We start from the raw sequence: 14,483 nt of genomic DNA on the forward strand, positions 1-14,483 counted from the left end.
TGTAAGTTCAATGTTTACATTTTTAGCAGATACACTTCCATTTTCTAAATTGAATGTTTTTATTTTCTCTCTGAAAATGTTGATATTGAAGGAGCATATTTTCTTTTTTAACCACCCTTTTTTTAAAGTCTTGTGACCTACCAAGTCTAGATTTCTCTAGAAATATGGGCCCTCATTTTGCTGTGAAGGAACAGTGCTCATGGTCAATAAATGGAATCTTTCCACGAGGCTTTTATAAAGTAATGCTGTTTTGATAGAGAAAATACAAAACAAAATAGAATAGTGCCAATGGCAAAAAAAAAAAATTGTCAAACAGTGGCAGCTTATTTCCTGACAGTGTCGCTTCTTTCCAATTCTAGTTTTCTTCTTGCACACTATAAATAGCATATTGAAGGTGACTTTTATACTCTCTAAGTACTTTACAGGTCTGTATGACTTATTTTTCATCTCAAACTATTTTTTCATTATCAAAAAGTCCGTTTCATAATAGACTTAAGTGAATTACTGCAATTGTCCTCTGCTGAAGTTGGAGGAAAGGAAAATGGTGTCACAGTTGTGACTATAATGAAAACCCATTGTCACCTACAAATATAGACATTAGAATGATGTAACTAATGAAACCATCCTTGAAATAATAAGATACAAAGCAACAACTGGACTTTAAAATTGACTTAATATCAAATCAGTTTGTCACAGGGACATCCTTGAAAATAGGAAGATATATTGATTGTCTTCAGTGCATATAAAGACACAGCAATCTTAGCTTCAAATAAGCCACATTTGATGGAAAGACCCAGAAAAGTGATCTCCACAGTAAGTTACAGTACACTGAAACTATCATTTTCTAACTCTCTAGGGCTATAATTCTTGACATATTGTGTGTGTGTGTGTAATGGGGATCTGTAAAAAATATTAAAAGCAAAGAAGAGAAATGTTCTGAGCATGAAACTGGCAGAGACACACTGGTAACAATTATTTAGGGGTTCTGGGTCTTGTGATTCTTCTCCTTATGAAAATGAGACCTGTCAAATTAGGTCTATAACTAACTTCCAAGTTAGTAGGTCAGATCAGTGTTTCCCCCCATGATCTCACACTTTCTTTTTAAAGGCTACCTCCACCACTGGAATTCTCACAATAAAAAACATACTGTACAACAATACATTTCCCATAGCATCAGGGAAGAACCATTTTCCATCTGTGATTCTTCCCACCTGTGCTCGTAAACCAAACTGACTGACTGTGGAATACTGGAACCACAGAACAAATCAACAGAGCAAACAGCGGCACATCTGCTATTCAGAAAATAGAATAAATTCAAAGTAAAATGAATAACCCTTCATCCTAATTCAGTGTGCTATGAACAAGTCCAAGCTTTTCAGGATAACATCTAGATGAAGGTTGTATACATGGATAATTCTTCTGTTGCCCCAGAACTGGTACTGTGTCAGCAGGGAGCTTCAAAGGAGCAAGTCTTCAGGAAGTTGGGGTACTTCTTAGTGAGTATATTGTTAGCTGCAGCAAAGGTGCTCAGATAGCATGTCGATGGAGGCCACATAATTGCCAAGATGGATAGTGGATGAACAGATAAGTATCTAGAGGACTGACAGATACTTTCTCATCTTTTAATGCGTAACAGCGTAACTAAGTTAAGTTGCAGTGCCCCACTTAAAATTGAGTGACTGACTTTGAACTGAATAATTCAATAATCTAATAGAGACCCCACCTTTTCTTTGCTATGATAAGATTGGAGAAAGATGAATATGGCCAGATTCTGACTTGTACTTCAGACCCTTTGTGCTGTGGCTCAGGGGCCTCGATGGAGCCAGGTTTTGATTCTGGCTGCTCCCTAGCAGATAACTCCTTTGGTGGAAGGGGATTCTTCAATGGGATAGGGTGGGCATCTCCTATGCCAGCAGCCCACCTCCACCCCAGCATAGGGAACAATTTGGGGACAGTGGGTCATGTTGATAGCTGGAAGGATGAGGAAGCAGTGTGGCGGAGTTCTGCTACACCAGTCCTCCATTGACACATGGTCCATAAGGGCCTATATACCAATAGTGTAAGGCTGCTAGGCTGGGGCTAGCATAAACTGGACCACAGGGCCAAGCTGCCATAACAGAGCAGAGTTTAGACATGAGGAGAGTCAGCTCCATGTTATTTAAAAATTTGACCAAAGCTGAATTTGATTTTTTTTGTCTATATATTTTCTCCTTAACTGTATATTTAAGTACATGAAACAAGAAATGCTATGCTTCACATGTGGATAGCTACTGAATTATTAAAGGTGAGTGTTTTTGAAACTAAGAATACCAGAATGATCACGTTTTTTTAAATAGGAATATTTATAACTTATTTTCACTGCCATTAGCAAAGACATTTGTGGATAATAAAGAAGTTCTCAGGAGTTGCTACCGTGGGAGAAATAATCCCCTTTGGATTTAATTTCTTTCTGAAATAGCTAATGGTTGAAAATTGAAATCAGCCACAGAGCGGACAAAGAAATTATAAAGCACAAGCAGCTTTTACAAGACTGTGTGCCAAAGGGGAATACGGATAAAAGTATGCCCTGAACATTGTACTTTTTATCCATAGCTTCAGTACAATCAATACAATGCTCCTCATCAGGTATAAATCAGGGCAAATGAAGTGATGGACTCAGCTGATCAACACCAGCTGAAGATTTTGCTTGCAATACATCTGCAGCCAGATCTGTATGTAGCCTTCCGTAGAAGCACTTGTGGTGTCAGCTCTTAAATGATGCCAACTCTTTTGCTTACCCAGGACTAAGACCTATTTCCTGCTGAGTCATTTGGTCTTGGGAAAGCTAGCCAGCATCTTTTACATACCCATATTATCACAACATCCCTATTACTTGAAACAGCCAAATAATTAACCCTCTGTTAAGTAACACTGGATATTTGGGTTATGGGAGGTTCAGATAATCAAGTTACTGCTTGTAAACCAAATAGAATACAAAAGGTCAGTTTTCCTTTGTACTGTCTGTTAACAACAATTTTTAAATCTGGATTTATTCCTTCAGGATAAATACGCCCCCTGCCTCCAAATGAGTTATTGAATTATCTAATCATAAGGAAAAGGACATTGCTTGTCTCCATGGCAACAACAGTTATGTGTATTCATTTACTTCTTTCCTGTCAGTAACTGCTTACAAAGGGGAAAAATAAAATAAAAAAAAAAACAAAGTCACATCAATGAGAACTGTAATATTTATAGATTTTACTACTTCTCTGGCCAGTCCGAATAAGTATGCTTTAAATAAAAATCTAGCATCACTAGAAAATTTAATTTTAATGTAAGAAGTTTTGGGATTGTTCTTGAATTGTATGATGCATCGATTATTTTAACACACAGCAAGAGGTGTATTTTTTTTCATCCACGCTGACAGGCACAGCTCTTCAAAGAGTTTATTTTATCTCTTCTGTTAGAAGTTCACTCCACTGTCACTTATGGCAGAAACTTAAAACTCAAAATACAAAAGAACCAGCATATCTAGTCTTGTCTCGCAGAGATAAGATTTATTGTAGAGGGTGCAAAGAGGTACAAACGTTCTGCTTGCTGCTTAGAATTAGATCTCCTAATTGGAAAGGAACCAAAAATGTTAACTGAGCATTTAGCTTTCCCTTACTACTATGTAGGACCTAAAACCTGTAAGGTGCTGAGCACCTTCATAGATTCCAAGGCCAGAAGGGATGATTGTGATAATCTAGTCTGGCCTACTGTATAACACAGGCCACAGAACTGCCCCCAAAATAGTTCTGTCTGAACTAGAGTATATCTTTTAAAAGAAAAAAAATCCAATCTTTATTTAAAAATTACCAATGATAGAGAATCTACGACAAACCTTGCTAAATTGTTCCAATGGTTAATTACCCTCACTGTTATTAAAAATGTATACCTTATTTCCAGTATGAATTTCTCTACCTTTCACACCAGTGCCATCTACATAGATAAAATAACCTCTTTACTCCTACTCAAGAGTCTCCTATTTAGGCATCCCAGGATCTCATTAGCTCCTCTGGCCATAGTATTGCACAGGGGACACATGTCTACTTGATTATCTATCGTAACCCCCGAGCCTTGTTCAGAGTCATTGCTTCCCAGAATAAATTTCCCATTTTGTATGTCTGACCTACATGCTTTCTTCCTTGATGGATACATTTCCTTTGTCCATATTAAAACACACATTGTTTGCTTGTGCCCAGTGTACCAAATGATCCAATCACCTCTCACGAGGCCTGCTTCTGCTCTCACTGAAATAAAGGACCTATTAGGTAAAGCCAGTGCATTTTCTTTCTGTCAGAGTTCAGGGTAATTGCACCCATATTCCCTCTCCCTTGTCCCACAAGGGCACCCACTCTAGGCTCCCAACTCCTCAGCTATTACCTCTCTTGGTCAGGCCCCTGCATCTCTCTACTTTTGACCCAGGGGATCTTTAAAAGCTTCACAGTTCCCTGCCTACACTGCATTGTTTTCAGCAAACCAGGTGGCCTGAAAGGCCACTGTCTGTGCTTTGCTTTCTCTGCAGAGGCTATGCTCAATGCATATCCCACATTAATAAGTTACCACACAACTCTCTCAGCAAGCACATTTATTCTTGGAGTGAAAGCATTACAAAAAATATATTTAAAACAAACAAACAAAAAACCCGATAAATATCCTAAAAAGCTTATCAGAAATCACCAAAGCTCCATCCTTGAGTTCTGGTAGGTGTCCGTTCTTCAAAAGCCACAGCTAGGTTTTCCCTGTGATTACAAGTTCATAACTGTCTCAGATTCAGAACCAGAACCCAGTCTGGCCAGTTCAACTGTTTAGTTGTACAATGTGGGCCGTTGGTCTTGTCTCCAGGAACTGGTAATCAGCAGACAATGGCCCACTCCTCAGGTATAGATTCAAAGGGCTAGGGTTTTGCATAAACAGAGTTGGGGGGAGGGGGGGGATTTGCAGTAACCTTTCCCAAGTATTTCCCATGAAATCTACTTCACACTTACTATTGCCAGACTCCATTCTTCTTTTGCACATTTCAGTATAATCCATCCAACTCCCAGGCCTCACATCACATCTTTCCCCTAGAGGAGTTACATGCAATCCCAGACAACAATAATACACAAACTTTGTGTTTAATACACTGGAACCAAAAGATACTTAAACTTAATTCAATAAGGTCTCCCAAGGATATGTAGGAAATTGCCATATCTGTCATGTTTGCCAGTGCAGGATTGTTCACTTCAGTACGTTTTCTTGTGCTTTGTCCAGTCTGTTTTAATTTCCCAAGCAATAATGTGTCAATTACTGATTAAATTAAAGTGCAGATATTTAAAGGTATTTTCTGAAGTGATTGGTATCCAGCATCTCCAATTATGAAATTATGGCCAGATTTTTCAAAAGAACTCATCACCCAACTTGATGAGCTATTTGGAAAATCTGGCCTCATATGTGGGTGCTGAACAATTTGAAAATCTGGCTAATACTATTGATATGTGTTAAGTTACTTGCAACAGGGTAATGGTCTTAGCTGTGGATGAAAGAAATTGGCAGAGAAGCTCCATCCATTGATTTCAAGTATATTTATATTCCCCATTCAAGCTGAGTGAATGCCTTAAAGAATTTCCCCAAATATTCAGTTGAACAAATAATCAAATTCACTTGGAGTGCATTCAGACCTCTTTTGTGTTTTGTTTTCTGCAGCTATTCTAGTGAATGAATTCACTGACAAGAATATTCAAAGGAAAATTCACTAAGTGAATATTACAAAACATGAACTGTGAATTTTGATCTCACAAACCTGAGTGTTCAGCTTAAAAACGTGAATGGTACACTCATTGAGTCAAGGCCCAGAACAAATATCTCAGAACTCACCAGAGTAGTTCAAATTGTTTGCAGAATCATTTAGTGAAGATTTTCAAATAAACAGATTTGAGAGAATCATTAGCCGCATGCTGAGACAGGCTTTATGGATGGGAAAAAATCACTATAAACTACTCACTCAGGTATACTCCCCTTCATTAACACAATATGAAAATGATCAGAGTTGTCAGTGAAGCTAGTGAATTGCTAGCTGTCATTTTTTTTTTACATTTGCTGTCAAAAAAAAAATTCCTTACCTCTTATCTCCCATTTACTTGATAGCATCTGCTTATTAGCACAAGTGATTTCTACCCTACTGTTAAATTGGGGAAATTTAAATTAAATTTGGGGAAAAAACAAAGCCTGTTTATGACATAATATATATATTTTTTTAAAAAATGTGTGTGTATTCCAACTGGCAGCACTGGAGATTACAATAACTTTCCTCTTTCTCTTTTGATAAAATAATTTCTTGCCTGAGATGAGGAAACAGGGGAAGGATTCTAAGTGTACCTAGTCTGATATGGCTATTTCAGAGTACACGGTCTATAATAATGCAGCATAAGATGTGCAATAAAGAGGGGGAAACGACAAAATTCTAAAGTTACCATCTACACTGCTGAAAGCGTAATTCTCATTCTTGACAATGTTACTTTCCTTTGTTATCCATTGGGATGTGTAACCTTTTTAAATTCAAAACTGTTAATAGATAGGCATTTTTATTTTTTTCACATGGCCCAGATTGCACCATGTACTCAAGAGGTATGAATACAAATTAGGGTGATAAACTGGGGGCATTCCTACGGAAATCTGTGGCATATCTGAAATGCTAGAGGCAATACAAGGAGGACAGGTGTGAACAACAGAAAAAATGCTTCCACATCTGCATAGGAGGAGCTGTGTGTTTAAAAAACAACACACAACAAAAAAAAAACAAAAAAAACAAAAAAAAACTCTCTCAAATTTATCTCTGAAGTGATACCTACAAAATATTTGACAATGAAAATACTGAGATGAATAAGGCCCTACTTGAATGGTGGGATAATTGTCAAATAATTGTGGCTGAATTGTGTACAAGACCTGGAAAATTGTGGGAAAAGTAATAATGGACTTTTATTAACTGTGGTATTTGGGAAAGCCAAGGAAGACCTATTTATTTAAGAAAACAATATAAACTCTCAAGTATTATGTTATGCCTGCTAATTTTTTTAAAAACCAGACATTTTGTTGCAACTATATTACGGTTGTTAATGCATGGGGCTGACAGCAGGACGCTGGCCACCAGCCACCCAGGGCTGACAAAGGGAGGCCCGGGCCATTAGCCCCATGCATGGTGTGGTTACTTGTGTCAGCCACGCAGCTGACAAAATTGTGGTGGAAGCCTAATATTGTAGGATCCATGATATTGCAAATTATGTAGTACCTTAGAGATTAATGTTTATCAAAGCAAACACAGTCATGAGGGCACTGTTACTTAGTTCTCATCCCTTCTCCTTTTGTTTGTCCCAGTCTGTTGTGTCTCCTCATATGCCTAGATCAGTGGTTCCCAAACTTGTTCCGCCGCTTGTGCAGCAGCTCCCATTGGCCTGGAGCAGCAAACTGCAGCCACTGGAAGCTGTGATCGTCCGAACCTGCGGATGCGGCAGATAAACAAACCAGCCCGGCCCGCCAGGGGCTTTCCCTTCACAAGCGGGGAACAAGTTTGGGAACCACTGATCTAATTAATTAATTTCCCCCCAGACACTTTCCTCTCTCAACACTAAATATACTCCCATTAATCATAATCACTAATCTCTTTGCCCTATTTATTGTCACTGAGTGTTACCATTAACTGGTTTGATAAGTGCTGAATTGCTATCACAACAACTCAAATACCACCATATACTGGGCCATCTCTTACACAACTTTCCTTTCTCTCATCACTTTCTTAAGTTTCCACTTACTTCTGTGGTTCTTGCTTTGAAAAATGAATATTTCAATAGTAAAGCTAAATTAAGGAAATCATACCTTCTAGATACAAAGTCAGATTGCTAAACCCAATTATTATATAGTTTAGGACAAATATGAGACTAGGATTTTAAAATCAAAATAAGTCTTAAAAATGTATATTAAAATGAAATGGTTAATACTCTCACAAATGGAGAAAGATGAAGGGACTCCAATGATGGGAGACCAACTTGTCACACACAGATAATGTGCTACATTGCACAAGCACTAGCTGTTTAATGGCTGTCCAGTGGAGTGAATAATAAGCATCCAGTAAAATGATCTGTACTCTTTGAGCGTTCTACTGACTTACAAATATCCCAACGTACCTGAGACTTCTTACTGTGTCTCTTGAATGGTAAGAACTCTCAGGATCTCTGACCCTATATGCCTATGGACAACCCGCATGAGTGACTGGATCTCCAGAGACCACAAGCGACCACTGGGCAAACTGAAATTGTAATGGGCCGATCCCATGATAAAACTCTTTGGCCAGAAATGGAATGGAAAAATGGAATGGTGTGGCATGGACTTGCGTTCGTGGGTGGACGGACGAGGACAAGCCAGACAAAGGTGATATACCTATTCTTGTTTTTATTCAGCAGCTTTTGCCATTCAGCTGCACTTACGGATTTTACCCTCTTGCACCGTGTTACTGACTGAAGTTTCATCATCTTGGTTTTCTTTGATTGCCATTCTGATAGCTTTGATTGCTACTCATATACTATCTCTGTCTATGCAGCAACAGTGGTGGAGTATATGCCTTCTGTTTTTTCTAGATGCTGATTACTGTATTTTTGTCAGTAAATATGAGGAGAGGTGAAGGAATGTTAAATGAATTTAAAACTAGAGGTATTCACTCTTGTATACAGTAGTGTGAAAAATTCATGTGTCTGGTGAAAAATCATATGTGAATCGTTTACCTCAAAATTTCTATTTGAGAAAAAGGAGGTTTTGTTTGCAAAAAAAAAATCCCATATTTTTGCTTGAGGTAAAACTTTATATTACTATGAAAATCGCACTTAAATATCACAGTGACTGGCACTATGTCTATATGTGATAGTTCACAGACAATGGGACATTACAAACTTTCACCTTAGGGAAAATCATGACATGCTGTTCCAGAGAAATCATTTTTGCAAGAAAAACACTTTTTTTGTTCTCTGTCCAAAATGATGAAAGTTTGCCATTGTCCAAACAACTGGATAGTTTCTCATGATTCTATTCTTGCAGTCCTAGTGGTAGACAATTAACAGTTTCTGAGCTGAGTGAAGAATGGGGCATGTGAAAGGTACGAATATGTGTTGGTGATATTTAATGATGAACATATCAACCAATACAATGCATGTCAGCATCCCTGAACCACACACCCAAGAAGAACAAAACATATGCTACAGCACAGGTTTCTACACAGGAATAAAAATTTATAGCTTAAAGTTCTTGAGGGCATGTCATGTTGCTTCTACTGCCTTCCAGGTGCTTACATATTGATTATTTAATAATTTGTTCCAATAGCTTTTCAGGTATCAATGGTAGGTTGACTACTCTATAATTTCCAGGATCCTCTCTTTCTTCCCCCTTTTAAAGGTAGATACTATGTTTGCCCTTCTCCAGTCCCTTGGACCTCACCTCTTTGAGTTCTCAAAGATAATTGCTAACAATTCTGATACTGCTTCAGTTAGTTCCTTAAATACTCTACGTTGAATGGGCCTGCCAACTTGAATACATTTAATTTATCTAAATATTCTTTAATCTGTTCTTTCCCTATTTTGGCTTGTGTTCTTTCCCCACTGTTGTTAATATTAATTGTGCTGAATATCTGCTCATCATTAACTGTCTAATTGAAGACTGAAGCAAAATAGGTATTAAATACCTCCACTGTCTTGATGTTATCAGTTATTAGCTCTCCTTCCCCACTAAGTAGAGGATCTACACTTTCCTTCATTTTTCTCTTGTTCCTAATGCACTTGAAGAACATTGTCTCATTGTCTTTTGAATCCCTTGCTAGGTATAACACATTTTGTACCTTAGCCTTTCTGATTTTGTCCCTATATGTTTGTGCTAATGTTTTGTATTCATCGTTAGAAATTCATCCATGTTTCCACTTTTTTGTAGGATTCCATTTTGTTTCTATTTTCAGGTCATTAAAGAGCTCCCGATGGAGCCATATTGGCTTTTTACTATTCATCCTATCTTTCCCTCAAATCAGGATACTTTGCAGTTGCGCCTTTAATAATGTTTCCTTGAGAAATGGCTAGCGCTCTTGAACTCCTTTCCCTCTTACATTTTCTTCCCATGGAACCATACCTATCAGTACTCTGTTTGTTAGTCTGCTTTTTTGAAGTCCATTGTCCTTATTCTGCTGCTCTCTCACTTCTTCCTTTCCATAGAATCATGACATTGACTAGGCACTTAAGAAGTCTTTCTCCAGTAAAGTCAATGGGAGCTTTGACACTGATTTTGATGGGAGCAGAAGTTGCCCTTAATGTTTGTCCTGGAAAGCTATTGGAGAGAAAATATTCAGGGGGGAAAAAAAGACAACATTGCAGAATAAAGATAAAGCCATCTGTTTACCTCTTCAAAGAAAAACAGATATTTTTAGACAAGCAATGAAATTAATCTGTGTTTAATTCAAATAAGTAGCATTACATATTTGCATTTTCTCTTGTATTGTTATAAAGTATGCTTCCAGGTCATTTAATCATCAGTGATTTTCAAGCTAGTCCTCTGTCTTCTTAGATTTCATGGGGAAACTGTTCATATTCCTTATCAGATGCTCATTAAAACATACTCTTACAGTAACCTTGATTTTTTTTTGTAGCCTTCCCTTCAAAAAACCTTCTGTTGAAAAAATTTCCCTTTTTATATACTTTTGAATTGTAAACATTTGTTTTGAATTTAATGCATATTTAATTTTTATAGATAGTTAATTGCTGATGTTCTAAAGGCAGTTTGGTAGCAGAGTCACCTTGAAGTTTTCTTGCATGTACAGCTGAAGTCTGTTACTGAAGACTTAACAACATATTCTTTCTCACCGTGAAAGATACTAATTACCTTTTAATTAGGAGTTTCAATAGGGTGCTGAAGGGACCCACAATGATTTAGACAGTGAGAATACAGGAAATCATTAATAATGTTTTCTTTTCAAAACTTCTTGAGTGTTTTCTTTCTTTGATTTTTGTTAATGTTCAGCAATCTACAAAGAAAAGGGTGGGGGGAAAGAACCCTAAGGAATATTATATTTGACTTGGGGGGGGCGGAACCCACAAACAAAAAAGAAACACTTTTACATGCTGAGAACAGCAGTTTATATATATTTCTGACTTGAAAGCTAGGAGATAACACATCTGACATATTATACTGTTGTTTTATAAGGAATTTTAATATTAGGAAATTTTAAAAGGAATCTAGAACAATTCAATTGCAGTTGGATTGATTTTGGTGTTAATGGCTGAATGTCATATTATAGCAAAAAGAAGAAAAATACTTGTCGGACATAAAATGTGCAGTTATCCAACATTTTGGCTTTGATGTCTGTTGAAATTGTCAAGTTTGCACTGAAAATACTCTTCTCAGCAAGGGCATGGAATTTTGCAGCATGTGTTACCTTACTGTAGTCACCTACAGCCTATTGCTTGGATTAGACTTTAGTAATGGCCATGTATGTTTCCTGTCAGATAGAAATTTCAAAATTGTATATACGATTGCTGGCAGCTGTCCCAAACCCCTCTCACCTTTCCAGAGATGTTGGCATGGGGGAGAGGGGCCGGCAATATGTTCATAATGCAGAGGGGGGAATTCATGGGATCGAGGGCCTAATGCACCTCTCCCTGACCTCAGTGCGAATCTTTTTTCATTTATTTTAATGAGTACTGAATCAGGCCCATCATACTGAGTGAGTCTGCATATTTTCAAGAAGGAGATTCCTATGGATCTGTAGGGAGGACAAGAGCAGCTGTCCACTTGCTCAAGCTTATACAGAATGTCAGAGCCCTGGAGCATTCATTCAAAGTTGTTGTACCAGCTCTTACGAGTCCACTGGCTTGTTTTTGGCTCTTTTCTGCTTCTGTTAGGAAAGGAGATAGATATGGCCCAGTATGTTTACGTTAAAATATTGAAAACATCAAATATTCCAAAAAAAACCGTAAATTTCAAGTAACAAATGTTGTTAGAGACACTGGAACCTTATGTTTAAGAAATTATGTGTTGTACATGTAATCTAGCAAGCAGAATGACAACATTTTTCATAAGTGAAATATATTTTCCCCTTGGGGTAAGACCACCATTTGCTTTAATTTAATCAATTTAATTAAATGAAATAGCAGTATAATCCCTCCGGCAGGGCATGCTTCACTTATGAAAGTATTTCATCAGAAAAAAATGAAATTTGGGCATTTTTTCTCTCAGTAGATGAGAAAAGCGTATTTAAATACTAACTGCCAGAGCTAATGCAATTTCCCAGCTATGTTAAAAATGGCAGCTTGTCCTGCTTTTGTGGCACAGAGACAGAATGAAAGAGTGAGCACAGTAAATATGTTTGCATAAAAAGTTCCCTTTTTATTGTATGCTATATAATTTCAAAGATTAGACTTCTCAGTAAATTTGAGCAATACAGTATTAGTTAATGACCAGATGTAAGTGGCATACTAAAAAGTCTCAGAAGCATTTAGATTTTCTTATGGCTTTGATTTATTGTAGAAGTGCAGATGGAGGGATCTCACTGTGAGATCTTTGTTATTCAAGAAATCATTATGTAAGTGGTATAGTTTTTCCATTAATGATGAAGAGTGTTGAATAGACTTATTTTACATTTAGATGATTGTTGGTTGCAGTGTAGAGATTATAATTGATTTTATAATTATCAGTTCTGCTATTCATATTTTAAATTGCTTTTTAAAGGCAATTTGGTGGGAGGAGTAGTAAAGTCTACATTAGGAGATTCCAGAGTTCTTTGGTCACCATGAAGGCAGGATAATTTGTTTTACTAAGAAAGGCTTGGAAGGCTAAGTTTTCAAAGGGTTTGCACTACTAAATTGGACACTTGTGTCTGAAATAAAAGATGCAAGTGCTCTTGGTGTCCTCTGACTGTTTTCAAAGATAGTGCAATGTTGGCTTTACTGAGATGTGCCTGTCAAGAGGGGTGTAGTAACCCATGATCTAGAGCAGGCCTGCACAACTTGTAAAGCAGTGAGGGCCATATTACTCCAGAGAAAACAGCTGAGGGCCAAAACGCCCCAGCCCCGCAGAAACAAACCCTCCTTCCCAGAGCCACCCCGCCGAAACAGCTGTGGGCCAAAAATGAAGGGGTGTGTGTGTGTGGGGGGGGGTAATACTTTGATTTAATTGAAAAATTCTTAATAAATAATATATTTTAATTGTTTTTTTTTTTTTATGAATCATAGAATTTGGGTGAAGGGAGGAGGTCTGGGGTGCAGGCCCTGGGTTGGGGCAGGGGATTGGGGTGTAGGACAGTTCAGAGATTGGGCTCTGGGATGGAGTCTGGGGTGCAGGCTCTGGCATGGAGTTTGGGTGCTGGGTGCAGGCTCCGGGCTGGGGCACAGCATCGGGGTGCAGGATGGGTGGAAGGGTGCAGGCTCTGGGAGGGAGTCTGGGGATGGGAGGCGCTGCGGAGGGAGGGGGTGCAGGCTCTGGAACGGAGTTTGGTTGTAGGCTCTGGGCTGGGGCAGGGCCTGGGGGTGCAGGCTCTGGGACAGAGTTTGGGTGCAGGAGGGGGGGTGTGGGAAGGGGTTGGGAGTACAGACTGTGGGATGGAGTTTTGGGTGCAGGCTCCGGGCTGGGGCACGGTGTCGGATGCAGAATGGAGGGGTGGGGCACAGGGTTGGGTGGAGGGGTGCAGGCTCTAGGAGGGAGTTTGGGGGCAGGGGAGGGTGTGTGGGAAGAGGTGGGGGTGCAGGCTCTGGGACAGAGTTTGGGTACAGGCTCTAGGCTGGGGCTGCAGGCTCTGGGAGGCAGTTTAGGGGCTGGAGAGGGAGTGTGGACTCTGGGAGGGGCGTGGTGGGTGCTGGGGGGGGAGGGGACTGCCATCACATGTGGCTTCCTTCCTCCCCTGCTGCCTCTCACCGTAGCCACACTGGGGGTGGGGGATGGGGCTGCCTCCTGCCCAGTGTGGGGCAGGAGTGGTGGCTGGGGAGGGGAAGGGGGTGGATCACAGGGTCAAACACTCACCGAAGCCCAGGCAGCTGCTCAGGTGAGTCACGGATCCACTCCAGATGTTTCCCGCCAGAAGCCCCCTGGCATCTGGAGCCGGGGAAGGGGAGGGCTGCCAAGCATGTGTGTGCCCCCTCGCTCTCCCCCTCCTGAGGTGCAGTAGCGGCAGCAGCTGCCTCAGCCTGTTGCCCGCATTGCTCTTGTGCTGTTCTGTAGCTGCCGGCAGCGGAGGCGAGGGACAGCTGCGCCACTTTCACTCAGGCAGGGGTGCTCCAGGGGCAGGCGGGGGACAGGGACGCTCCAGACAGGGCCAGAGGAGAGACCCAGCTCCAAACGTTGTTGGAGCAGGACCCCCAGCCCTGAATATTCCTGAAGCCCGGGCACCACGAGAGAATATAACTCGCCGCCCCTACTCAACCCACCGTGGGCCGCACAGTGAGCTCACGCCAGCCACATGCAGCCCA

The sequence above is a fragment of the Lepidochelys kempii genome, chromosome 1, assembly GCF_965140265.1.
Source record: "Lepidochelys kempii isolate rLepKem1 chromosome 1, rLepKem1.hap2, whole genome shotgun sequence".
Lineage (NCBI taxonomy): Eukaryota > Metazoa > Chordata > Testudines > Cheloniidae > Lepidochelys > Lepidochelys kempii.